Consider the following 9,234-nt stretch of genomic DNA (forward strand, 5'->3'; position numbering starts at 1 on the left):
TTATCTGGGAGCTAAACAGTGTTTGATTTTGTACGAATTTATCTAATTTTTTATATGGCTGAAGAGCATGATTCAGATTAGCAGGTTAAAAAAAAAAATAAAAAAAAATTGACACACAATCTAATCGCTACTCATAATTGGGGACTCATTTTTTATTTTTTTTGAATTTTTTTATTCACACGAGACTCACAAGCATAAAAGACGGTGTCAACCAAAGTGACAAAAAATTCTAAAAAACCAGCTCAATTCACATGACTTATAAGTTGTCATTCAATAAGTCTATGGGTACGGGAAATACCCACAGAATTCTTGCAGGAATTTGAATGTGATAAGGAAGTAGCTTCAATTAGTATATGTTGAGCCACATTCTAAGAAAAAATGTATTATTTATGTTAAATCATTGAGAAATGTGTTAAAAATAAAGAAATGTTTTAGATTTGCGTGTATATTATTTTATTGAAAAATGTGTGATTGAAATAATGTCAAATCACTGTTGAAAATGTATTTTTTGAAAATAATGTGATTCAAACAAACCCTTAACTTGTTTTTAAATTTACCAAAACATAAATCCAAAAATTCGAGCCCAATAACAAAATCGATTTGACCCATGAAATGAATCATTTCTCCCAAATTTTCCATTTTCCCCAAATCACATAGCCTCTCCCGCTACTTTCTTCATCATGAATAGGGGTGGGCGCGTGTAGGTTCTAAAGAGAATTGAACCGAATCAAAATTTTTGGTTATCTAGTAAATGGAACCATCGGGTCCAAATATAATTATGGAACCGTTCGGGTTCGATTCGGTTTGGTTCGGTTCCGTTCGGTTCTATACTATAATTAAATTTTTTTTAAAATTTATGACAACATTATATAAATACAACTAATGATACATTCAATGATTTTGGAATGTCAGAGACTAGTAGACTACCTTGTTCAAATGATTGCTACGGTCAAAGTTTTGGTCGACGAAGGTCTTAGCTTCGATTGGAGGTCACGGCGTCGACCGACAATTGTATAGGTTTTGAAATGTTAACGAGGCTGTAAGAGTGAGTGTGAGAGTCGAGACAACGTTATGTACTTTAGTGTAGGCGTTTTGGGTTATTTAGTGGATTAGATCTTGTTGGGCTAAGAAACGAAACAATAAAATGGGTAATTAGGCCAAAAATTTGGATTTAAAAATTATTAATTTGTTTAGAAAAAATTAAAATAATTTTACTTACTCAATATAAAAAAATAGAAAGATTCGATTCTTCGGTTCTTGGTCTAGAAACGAGAACCGAACCGTACCCGTCGGTTCTCAATTCAGATACCCGTTTGGGTATTTAATTCGACAAGAACCATCGGATTCAATTCAGTTCGGTTCGGGTTCAATTCAGGAGATTTGCCCAGTCCTAATCGTGAACCCGAATGGAGTTAATTGTTCTAATGGTCATTGAATTTAAGTCCATATCTTTGATTATTTATTAAAGTTTAAAATGTCAAGTTCTGATTACTAAACTTAGGTTTATGTTTTGCTTATTGTAATTTAAAATATCGAGTTTTAATCACTGAACTTGTAAAAAATATTGTATATTATTCACTGTAAATTGGATATTTTTCAAAATTCAACATTTATGCTAGTGAGTAAAGTACGGCATTTTAAATTTCAGTGACCAATCAAAGATATGAGCATAAGTTCAGTGACCATTGGAACAATTAATTCAAACGAAGTAAATACACCAGCTGCGTGATTGTCCCCGCCGGCTGACACAAACGAAGAGCATACATCACAAGCACTTCTGTCCCATCGTTTTGGTATACGAAACAATATCTTCCACACGCGATTTTGGGCCCTCCCTTCACAGCCCTGGTACTGATTCACAAGGTTCATTCTCTTGCTTCATCTGTAAGATATATTTCCTACCTTCTAAGTTTTATGTATGATTCCTTGGGTTTAGGAGTGAAGATTTTTGGTAGTAGATATAGTTCGAATGATCTCGTATTTCCTGTCAAAGGAATTGAACGATTTTTGATGTGTGAATCGTTAGATTTAGGAATGAAAAATTCTCATATGTGGGCTGGCTGCGTTCTTTGAATTCTGACAGGGAAAAAATATGATTGGGAATGACGTCGAGATTTAGAATTTTAGAGTTGTATATGTGTTGGCTACAACTACTGTCATTTTTCAACTTCTTAATTAACAAAGGAAAATGCTTGTGATGGAGAACATCCACTTTTTACCTCTTTATTTTCGAGTTTTTGAGTAAAGTCTTAAGTTTGAGTAGTTATAGCACTGCATGACTGGAATATAATGGTTATGATTTGTTCATTGTCTAGTTTAATTTGACAGATCCATAACTAATTTTTCACTCTATTTCAATATAAGTTCCAACGTGGATTCCAGAATTCAGTTGCATTCATATGGGTTTATTTGTTTCTTCTATAGTTGTTGATTAGAATGAGAGGAAGGAATTTTGGAGTTTGTCACGACTGTAGAACTACCACTCACTACTTTGGACAATACTAAACAAAATGTGGATGCCCTTTGTGTAAATGTGGATTTCGAAAGTGTTTTGAGGTCGAACATGATACTGGAAACGAAAAGAGCTCGTTCTTCACGTGTAATAACAACTGTGGATATTTTAACTCTGTGAAAAATCAAGATTTAAGTGGAAAATCAAGTATTGTTAATGACGCAGTGACTCATGAGCCCAACGAGGAATATGAAGACTTGCCAATAATCTTTAATAGTCTAGCACAAATTATCGAGAAACGAGACATCGATTTATCACTGCACTCAACATTCACAAAGGTAAAGGAATTTCCAAATGTTATGGGAAAAGAAAGGGACCGACTTGAATGGGTGATGTTAATTTGTATTTGATATATGCTTTGTTTGTAACGTATGAACTTCTTGTCATAGTAAGCTTTAATGTACAATGGTTAATTTTGTCAACGTCGTCCGAGCATTGGATGTAAGTTTACTATTTTGCAAATCATTTTAATATATTAATGGTTTGGATATATGTTTCTTATCATGGTTTATCTTGCGAATCATTGTAATATATTAACGGCATGGATATATGTTTCTTTTACGACATGGAAAATAAAAAGATAAAACTCTAATTCTTCAAAATGTGGATTTGTGGAAGATGTAAAAAATAAAAAAATTCATTCAGTAGCAAGTAACACAGTTGGAATGTGGAATAATATGATCTTGGCTTATGTTAATTGTGAATGCCCTCACTGTACATTGGAAGTCTATTATTAGATGCGATTTAGAGTAATCACACCTAATTCTTTCACCATATCCAATGTATTGATAGCTTGCAGTATGATTGGATCAATTGCGTTTGGTAGTTCTCTGATAGAGTTATATTCAATGATGAAGGTTTGTATCTATTTCTGTTTCGCGCGGGTTAACTCGCTAACAATTAAAGAGGATCAGACGATTGTGTAAGGGACGAAACCTCTTGAGACAAAGTCCCAAAAAGGGGTGTTCCTTTTATTGGCGATGAACTTTACAATTGGAAACGGAAAACAATGTGCCTCCAAGGGGCGCAAGCACACGAGTTACAGAAAAGGAAGTGTTTAAGTCTAAAAGCTAAAGAAATGAAAATTACATATTCTCTGTTTGAGAGTTTTGGATTCGGTCCTTTTCTTCTATGTTCTTTCTCCCTTTTATACTTCATAGGCGATTCCTTTGTGATTAACTGCTCTAAAAAACTGCTTGATCGCCTTATAACTACCCACTTTCTTTGTAGTGGCCATTTTGTCATGAAACTGTCCTTTTAACTGTTGCCATTATCTTGCATCGTTCAACCGCTTTCGATTGAACCCCTTGAGTCGTGGAACGTGGTAGGTTACTTTAGCAACTGCCTCAATAACTGCATTTCTTGATAATCATAATGCGTTATGTTTGTTGATACTTTTGGCGACTTGAAAATTTGGGCGAGACTCTAGGCGACCGTATGCCACTCTATTCGTTCAGACTCTGAGCGACCTGCAAACTTGGGCGATGACGTTTACCGCACTATTGGCCCCCTTATTTGGGCCTTCACCTTGAGTCNTAAACACAATAATTTACAATTCCTAGAAAAATAATTTCTAGGCAATTTAATTCCCTGAAATTTATTTTCTTTCCACCCAAATTCCATTTTCACAATCAAACGGATCCTTACAGTCAATATTATTTTATAAATTAACATAGGCAGAAACATTTGACAGGCAGATAACTTGGAGAGTTGGTGATCGATAACTCGCTAAAAATGGAATCAACCAGAGCTAGCAATTACATTTAACTATTAAACCTAGGGTTGGGAAAATCTCCCAACCGAACCGAACCCGACGGTTCTTGTCAAATTAAATACTCGAATGAGTATCTGAATTAACAACCGACGGGTACGGTTCGATTTTCGGTTCTAGACTAAGAACGGAATCTTTCTAATTTTTTTTAAATTGAGTAAATCAAATTATTTTAATTTTAATTTGTTTCTAAACAAATTAACAAATTAATGATTTCTAAATCCAAATTTTTGGCCCAATAATTCGTTTTATTTCTAATTTTTTAATTTTTGGCCCAATTACCCATTTTATTGTTTCATTTTTTAGCCAAACAAAATCAAATCCACTAAATAATCCTAAACACCTACACTAAAGTGCATAACGTTGTCTTGGCTCTCGCAGCCTCGCTAATATTCTAAAACCTATACAATCGTCGGCCGACACTCTGACCTCCGATCGAAGCTGTGACTTTCGCCGACCGAAACTTTGATCGTAGCGATCATTTGAATAAAGTAGTTTACTAGTCTCTGACATTCTAAAACCATTGATTGTATCATTAGTCGTATTTATATAACGTTGTTATAAATGTTAAAAAATTTAATTATAGTATAGAATCGAACGAAACCGAACCCGAACGGTTCCAGAATTATATTTGGACCCGACGGTTCCATTTATTAGATACCCAAAAAGTTTGGTTCGGTTCGGTTCTTAGAACCGAACCGACCCGCGCCCACCCCTAATTAAACCCGTATATAGAAGTTGGATTGCTCGAGAAAGCTGCAAACTTAAGGGTATTGAGGAGGTAAAAAGGACTGACAAAGGTCCCTGGATGCAGTTGGATGGGACTTAAAAATAAGGCTGATGCAAATCGACTAAATGTAAATGACGTAACTTTGATGATGTAAAATACATTGAAATAAAATGTGTGCAAATATACCTTTCTAGCTAGAATCACAAGTTTTTGCCACCTTGATCGGTAAAATGTTCATAGTAGTATGGCATGACATGACCTATAGTACAAGACGAAAATTAGTATATGCTTTAATTAAAGGACAACACATTTATTACAAAGAACTATATTTGTATTTGCTTTTGACCGTTCACAATTCCATTAGTGGGCTCGCGGGTGGATAAAAGTTGAATATGGGTTTTCTTTGACAGCTTCATTGGCATTGTCACTCTACATGAATAACACCCTGTTTAACATTCCAACCCAATTAAATGAATTAACATGTTATACTTACCAATAGGAGTTGTGAATATGAGAATGGGGATGGCATAGATAATTGCGATAGTCAAGATGCCTCGGAATCAGTTGTAGCCTTTTCTGTAGTACTAGGCCTAGACATAGGCCTCTTTCATGTGCTTGAAGCTGATGTGGACTGCATGTTCATCAACTTAAATCAAAATTTTGACTCAAATTCCCAGTCAATTGAATAGGAAATGGATAAAAATACCTTCACTGAAGTTGACTCCAATGGACCTTGCTTTCGAAGTTTTCTTGGCCCTCTTTTTTTGTACGACGATTTAGGGTCCAATATGCTCATGCTGCCAGTATTTTGAGAATCGTTACGAGTAGAGGCCAAACAAATAATATGCGAAGAAAATACAGTGCGAAGCACCCGCATGTGTTCTACTTGCAATTTTATCCATTCCATTATAGCACGTGACCACCCTTGTCATCTGCTGTGAGGTCTGCCACCTCCGAAAGCCTGACACATATCGTAGTATCTTACCTGTCCCGAAGTACTTCCTAACTTGTTATAATTGACTTTGACCCTCGTGTGTGCTCTTTTGACATCTCTCCTCCATCTTCATAGTATATACCTATCAGACATTGACATGACATCATTGCATATCAAGACTATGATTGCATGCTTGTAAATGATTCCCTGAAACTCGAACAAGTGGCAACTACAAGTCAATTTGCATGTATCCCTCCAAAAATGAGAAGCAAAATGTTTTTTCTTCTAGTGCTCATGTTGTACGATATGCTCATGAACCTCGTAGTTATTCCAAAAATATTCATCTTTCTGAGATATAACGTCAACATATACTTTCCCAGTGAACTCATTTTGAACTTCCTTGAACTTTGAAATGGTCTAGACCGATTGAAATTGCTTTTTCATTTCAAAAGTTGTTGCATATGGTACCATTTGTGAAAATGACTTAAAATCTTCGAATGCACATATCCATCGAAAAATGCGTTCGTACTCTTACTTCGTTGTGTTTGGATATACCCGCCCAGAAAAGTGATTTTTAATAAACAAGGAACCTAATGACCTCTGTTATCGTAGAATATCGACAACCAATCATTATCATGCAAGTCATACGTGTCGAGCATCACCTTCCAACCGTGCTCGAATTCTTCAACAAACTGTGAATCATATACTAAACCGTCTATAGGAAAAAATATGGAGCCCTTATAAACATGGTAGCAATACTTTTCTGGCAACTTCTTCAAAATGTGCTACAAATACCATCTATGCTTCGTATTCGGAGAAACAATATTGATTGCATTTTGCATTGTCCTATTTTAATAAGTAACTATGCCATTAGGAGTTTACATGCACTCAGTCATGTCCTAAACAACCACACAAAACTTCTGGTGTCCTCGTTCGATAACAATCCACAACCAAGCATTGTTGCTTGACTGTGATGATTTACGCCAACAAAATGGGTAAATGGCATGTTATACTTATTAGTGAGATACATAGTATTAAAAGTGACAATGTCAGCAAACTGCTTGTAAGATTGCCTATATCCATTATCTGCTTAAAATACATTTTTCAATCGTGACTCATTATCTATGTCCATACTAAAGTAAAATCTTGAGCATCTTGCTTGCATCCTTTGCATCTTTGAAAAAGATGCTTATATTGCGATGGCATCTCCTTTTTCAAGTCATGTTTCACTTGTTTGATATAGTTCCGACAATTCAGCAATTCTTCTCCACGAACATCATATTCTCATATCCACTTATTGCCACAACTGCAGAGTTAAAACTCGTGTGCAAGGGGATTCTTGCCATATCATTTAATTCGAGCTTTCATTTCACACTTGCAGTCAATTTTTGGTTGCATCAATACAACCTAAACTTAGAAAGACTTGTTTTACGATTGTACTCGAAGTATACTTTGTTAATTCTCCATATTCCAAGACTATCTAAAGAATCATATATTCTTGCTTTACAATCTGTCTGTCTTGTTGGTTGCAATTTCAAAGAACTGTCGTAGCATAAATTCTTCGACCTTTACGACTACATGTGAACATCATATATCTCATAACTCCATCGTCCCCCTTTTTAAACGACGTAAGCATATTTTTTGTAGAAGTCCAACATTTCTTTTTTCACTATTTATCATACCCACCTCAGATTTAGTCACAACATCTCCTCCTAATTTTTCGTTGTCTAATGTGTTCAAATTGGCCATTATGTCATCGCTATCACATTCTACCAATAAATCATGATTATCATCTTCCATAATTTATTTTCCTGCAACAAAAATTCTAATTTTGTTAGAAGTTGCAAATTATATGTAACTAAAACCAAAACTCTGCCACTAACATTAATTAACTTGCCTGGGATGAAAAAATAGTATTTATGAATTTCTATATGAGGATACTATTTTGTTATTTGGTGTACCTAATTGGAGGGTTATTGTTCCATTATATGGAAATTGAACGTTCATAAATATGCAATTAGAGAGCTACAAATTGATTTTTTTGTTCAATATGATAAAAATTCAGTAATCAATTGGTTGCATTACTCTAACAAAAGAAATGATTGTATTGGCATTCCCACAACGAAGGTCGACAGCTTTATGCACGTTATCGACTAATGGTTCTGTTATTTTCTCTCAACCGCAACAACCTACCCCTTCTAGTGTCACGGTCACATACGAGGTTAAGATTCATTTACTACTCTCTTTCTCTTAAATTCAATAAAACCAGGATAATTTTTCCACCATCTTTTAGGATCTAAATTGTCTACAAATTCAACTATTAACCGGAAAAACCCAAGTGTAAGCTAAGCTATTTACAACCAAGAACCAAAATACCTTTGTCCATAATCTAGGTTTCGACTGTCGTCTTCCACGTATAAGCTAACTTATTTAGAACCAAGAAGCAAAATACCTTTGTCCATAATCTATGTTTCAACTGTCATCTTCAATGTATAAACTAACTTATTTAGAACCAAGAAGCAAAATACCTTTGTCCATAATCTATGTTTCGATTGCCACTTCAATGTATGAGCTAATCTATTTAGAATTAAGCAAAATACCTTTGTCCATCATCCAGGTTTCGACTTCCCTCTTCAAATACAATTTTGATGTTGGGTTTCGGTGGGCTTTCGTCTTCACACTACGGTCGATGGTGCACGGTAGGCATTTTGCTAGCGGTGACAATCACGTGGCTGAAGGATTTGCTTCGGGTTCAAGATTAAGAAAGTGGCATGGAAGCTCTATGATTTGGGGAAAATGGGAAATTTGGGATTTCATTTTAAAGACGTTATTTCAAAAGTCAAACCAGTTTTAGTTTTGGTCCTGATTTTTGGGTTCATTTTTGGTAATTTAAAAACAAGATAAATAAAGCTGCGACCTCAGTACATTCAAATTCTTGTAAGGATTTTGTGGGTATTTTCGATACCCATAGACTTATTCGTGGTCAATTGGGGTTATGCTAGAAAGATAGGGCGATAAGAAGAATAACTCAATCATTTGAGGTTTGACAGCTGAAGCTATTGGAGTTGTAGTAATTGGAACTTCGATACGAATATCCTAGTATTTTGTTTAATAATAATATCTAGCATAAAGTGGTGTGGATCATCAAATTAAATGACTATACTTTATAGGTTCAATTAAATGAGTAACGTGATTTTGCATTTAAATGAACGTATCATTTAATAATATATAGTTGCCACCTAAATTGTTGTTTGATACTGTAATGAATAACATTATTCTTTTTTGTT

General features: G+C 34.8%; 1 protein-coding gene and 1 long non-coding RNA gene across 2 annotated transcripts in view; both read right to left on the reverse strand.

Moving 5' to 3' along the window:
- LOC111410485 overlaps positions 1 to 79 on the reverse strand; it is a 1,781-nt gene extending 1,702 nt beyond the window's left edge. The window contains exon 1 of the mRNA XM_023040839.1: positions 5 to 79. The gene's annotated coding sequence lies outside the window, so the exon portion shown is untranslated. The remainder of the gene's footprint in view (positions 1 to 4) is intronic.
- A 5,125-nt stretch (positions 80 to 5,204) lies between these two features.
- LOC111410486 lies at positions 5,205 to 8,785 on the reverse strand. Its single transcript, XR_002705704.1, has 3 exons — positions 8,548 to 8,785; positions 5,720 to 7,758; positions 5,205 to 5,644 (listed from the first exon to the last, which is right to left on the reverse strand). It is a non-coding gene; the product is annotated as an uncharacterized LOC111410486 (long non-coding RNA).
- Positions 8,786 to 9,234: the final 449 nt, after the last annotated feature.

The sequence above is a fragment of the Olea europaea genome, chromosome 15, assembly GCF_002742605.1.
Source record: "Olea europaea var. sylvestris chromosome 15, O_europaea_v1, whole genome shotgun sequence".
NCBI classification, from domain to species: Eukaryota; Viridiplantae; Streptophyta; class Magnoliopsida; order Lamiales; family Oleaceae; genus Olea; species Olea europaea.